This window comes from Chinchilla lanigera, unplaced genomic scaffold, assembly GCF_000276665.1.
Source record: "Chinchilla lanigera isolate Chin_1 unplaced genomic scaffold, ChiLan1.0 scaffold00047, whole genome shotgun sequence".
Classification (NCBI taxonomy): Eukaryota; Metazoa; Chordata; class Mammalia; order Rodentia; family Chinchillidae; genus Chinchilla; species Chinchilla lanigera.
Window position 1 is genome coordinate 14,214,169 of NW_004955448.1, and position 4,120 is coordinate 14,218,288.

Here is a 4,120-nt window from a genome sequence, read left to right on the forward strand (position 1 = left end):
AACACATTGCTTGAACACATAATAATTCTGCCCACTGTGTATTCTTTCATGTTCTTGACAAGATCAGAGTGTAGTGAATGCCTTCCCACATCACTTGTACACGTAAGAGTTCTCTCCAGTATGCGGTCTTTCAAGAATTTGACAATGTTGGTGTGTAGCAAATGCCTTCCTGCACTGCTTCCATACATATGACTTCTCCAGTGTAACATTTCTCATGTATTTTACAACTGCACCTTATGCTGAACATTTTTGCACACTGCTTGCAGAATAAGGATTCTCCTCAGTGTGAGTTCTTTCATGTCTTTTATAACTACATCTCATAGTGAATGCCTTTCTACATTGTGTTCACACATAAGATTTCTCTCCAGTGTGAATTCTTTCATGTATCTGACAACCTTTGTGTGAAGCGAATGTCTTCCCACACTGTTTGCACACATGCGGTTTCTCTCTAGTGTGTGTTGTTTCATGTATTTGGCAAGATCAGTGTGCAGTGAATGCCTTCCCATGTTGCTTGCATACATAAGGTTTCTCCCCTGTGTGAATTCTTTCGTGTATGTTAAAATAAGTCTTTGTAGTGAATGCTTTTCCATATTGTTTGCAAACATAAGGTTTCTCTCCAGTATGAGACCTTTCGTGTCTTGTATAGTCACTCCTTATAGTGAATACCTTCCCACCTTGCTTGTACACATAAGGTTTCTCCCCACTGTGAGTTCTTTTATGTCTGACAAGATTGGTGTGCAGTGAATGCTTTCCCACGGTGCTTGCACATGTAAGGTTTCTCCCCTGTGTGAATTTTTTCATGTATTTTAGAATATTTCTTTGTAGTGAATGCTTTTCCACGTGGCTTGCACACATAGGGTTTTTCCCCACTGTGAGTTCTTTCATGTATTCGACCATAACTTTGTCTGCTGAAAGCTTTCCCACATTGTTTACATGCATAAGTTTTCTCCAATTATGCGTACTTTCACGGTTGTGACATTGAATGTGTCGCTAATGATTTCCCATGTTGCTTACTTATATAGGGTCTCACTGCAGTGTGACTACTTTCATGTCTTTGGCAACAACTGTGTGTATGAAATGCTTCTCCGCACTGCTTACATGCATAGGGATTTTCTTCCAGGTGAATGCTTTCAAGAATTTTACAAGTTTGAGTGTTGAAGGTTTTTCCAAATTGCCTGCGTACATATGGCTTCTTCCCAGTGAATTCTTGGATTTGAAAGAATTGGGGGGTGCGGCAATTCTTGGATTCTTGGATTTGAAATCCACTGGGGGTGTGGGAGTCTTTCATACTTTTCTGACGAACAATGGTCTTCTCTCCAGGGTGAGTTCTTTCACTAAGTTCAGAGTAGGATTTCCCAAACACTGCTCATACTGATGGGGTTTCTCTCCATTCTTTGTCCTTGTGTGCTTCTGAAAGGACTAGAAATCACTGCTGTCTTTGCCATGTTCATTACATTTACTCAGCTTGTCATCAAATCCCAAATGCTCTTGTGGCTTCTCTCCAGGGTGAGGTAAGATGGACATATTTAATAAGTTCCCTGTCAGGGGCTCTCTAAAAACAAGACTTCCAGCTCCTTTCCAGCAGCTTCTTTCATGTCCACATAAGCATGTGGAGTTTGAACGAGTATGTTTTCCTGTTTGTTGCAAGTTGTATATTGATAGAATTTTGTTACCTCTTCATTTCTTAAATTTCTTGAGTAATTTTTGTATTTGTCTTCCATTTGCTGGTTATCGCAAGTTCTTCCCATAGTATTTATACTCCTAAATGTTTCTAACATCACATCTCTATAGAGTTTCTTTTGAGATGGATTCAGCATAGCCCACTCCTCCTTGGTGAAGTTCACAGGTACATACTCCACAGTCACCGCCTTCATTGCGTGGCTTGAAGGTCTCTGAGGACTCTTCGAATGCAGCTCGCAGCCAGTAGAAATTACAGAAAAGGTGGTCCGCTCAGATGGGGGCTCTCAGCAATGCACTCATGGTGCCCACAGAAGCGCCATAACACAGGAAGTTTGACACACTTTCGAGCTCCTGGACAACTCTGTATCAGATTGAGGATGGTTGGATGAAAAACCCGGAAAAAGTCAGCTCCTGAGGGAAGCAGGTCAGGCATTAGTTTTCCCACAGGAGCACTGATGGTCCTGAGCAGTTCTTCATGGCAACCATAGCATTTTGGGGGTCCTCTTCAGGAACAACTTCAAACTGAGGCTGCACACCACCATCCTTGATCTGGCAGGTATACAGACACACCTGGTCTGGGTACTTCACACTGGCGTACACTTGAGTACTGCTGTAGCCCACAGGGTAGGCGGCACCCTCATCATGGAAGCCAGGCTGGACGGTGATGATCTTCCAGTTTGCTGTTCTCTTTGCCTTTCTCCTTTTTGTCCTTCTTGGATTTCTTCCCAAATGGCTCCTCAGCCCCAGTGCTGGGCCCAGCTCCCTGTATGCTTCCCACAGAGCCGGCCATACCATAAATCAGGAGCAAAGTGGAGCTGTGCGAAGGAGCTGCTGCCTATAGGTCCTCCTCAGTTAGAGCCTGAAGCTGGAGAAGCTTCTTTAGCAAGTACCTTCTTTCTTGTTTTGTTTTAAGGAACTTTTCCTCAACACGAGCAACTTCATCTCAAATAGCAGCGTTTTCAAACACCATGGTCTTTGCCTCTGCGCAGCCTCAGGTACTTTAGCCCGAAGTTGTCGTTCTGGCTCTTCCTCGGGAGCTTCTTCATCCTGGCCTTGCCGGGCTTAGCGGCGAGGAGGGACACCGCCCCGCTGGCTCATGGGCCCTCCCCGGGGGCTCCAGAACGCCCGCATCAGCTCTGAGGCCAAGCGGGGCGGAAGCGGCAGTCTCAAAGTTTTGTCATTTAATAGATAATACAGTGAAAGAAATAGCACCTATACCGTTATGTTTGTCCACTGAATTATCCTGTCTGGTATTCAAATTAAAATGTTAGGAAGATCATGTATTCAGTTACAAATATAGGTTATCTTTGCCATTAAAATCAAGTTTCAGTAGATATTGTTAAATTTCATAATGTTCAAACAATATATTCACATTTTGTTTTCTACTGTATATTAAATTTTGACTTCCAATAAAAGAGGGCCTCACTATCAACTCCAAATAGACTAATAAACATTAGATTGTAACTGTCCATTTTGTCAAAAATTATACTATTTTTATACTTCTGAATGATGCAAATACCTTGAAAAATCAGTAAATACTTAATGCAGTTTTAAATGAATTTATAATCAAAGGCTTAAAGTAACTCTATATAAGTGGCTCTGTCTTTAAACCTATAACTGTACAGTTCTAATTTCCTTAAAATCCTGAACCTAGAAGGCATATCACCTGTCACTTTTGGATGTGACCCTAGGAAGTGACTTTTGTTGGCAGTGGTGTCCTGACACTTTCGGTCCACCTTGGTGCTTCTTTTCGTTGCTGTGGCCACGGAGAACCCGAAGGTAATTGTGTGAGTACGGTCAGCACTTCATTTTCTCACCCTGCATTTTCTAGACAAGCACTCTTGATGCATGTTCTTTATGCCTGGTGTGACAACAAAATCAGCTGCGTTCTGGTAGTTTCACCTCGATGGAGTGACGATTACTAGGTGAAGCAAAGAGGAGACAAGGATACCCTGCATTCGCCTTATTTTTATTGTTATCAGTGAGTGAATTATTGAAAAAGTACTGACATTATCATTTTTTCTTGGAATATCTGACCTAATAATTGAGACTGAGTTACAGATTTCTGATACTACATATACAATGAGTGACTGTCACATCTTGGAACTAGATGTTCCTCCAAAGCCTCAGGAGCTCAAAGGTGGGGCTTTTCAAACGTGGCTGGATCTAGGGTATATGAATGGATTAAGGGTGTGTGAATATAGATCAGGGCATGATATGTCAGTCAATCCCCCATTTGGATTCACATAGTTCTGGGAGTGGGAGGCATCAATTGATAGGCTTATATCCTGATGGAATATAAAGGGACAGAGAGCCTGCAGGCTACTGTTGCTGCTGCCTTCTGCCTGCCCTGCCATGGACTGTTTATGCTCTGGAATGCTTCTCTTCCATGAACCCTACCTCGGAGCCAGCTGAGTATGGAATGAAAGTTTTACAAACT

General features: G+C 42.5%; 2 pseudogenes; both read right to left on the reverse strand.

The window, feature by feature from the left end:
• Window positions 1-480: 480 nt before the first annotated feature.
• Window positions 481-1,874, reverse strand: LOC102025302 (annotated as a pseudogene).
• Window positions 1,875-1,930: 56 nt separating this feature from the next.
• On the reverse strand, window positions 1,931-2,475 carry LOC102025637 (annotated as a pseudogene).
• Between the last annotated feature and the right edge of the window lie 1,645 nt (window positions 2,476-4,120).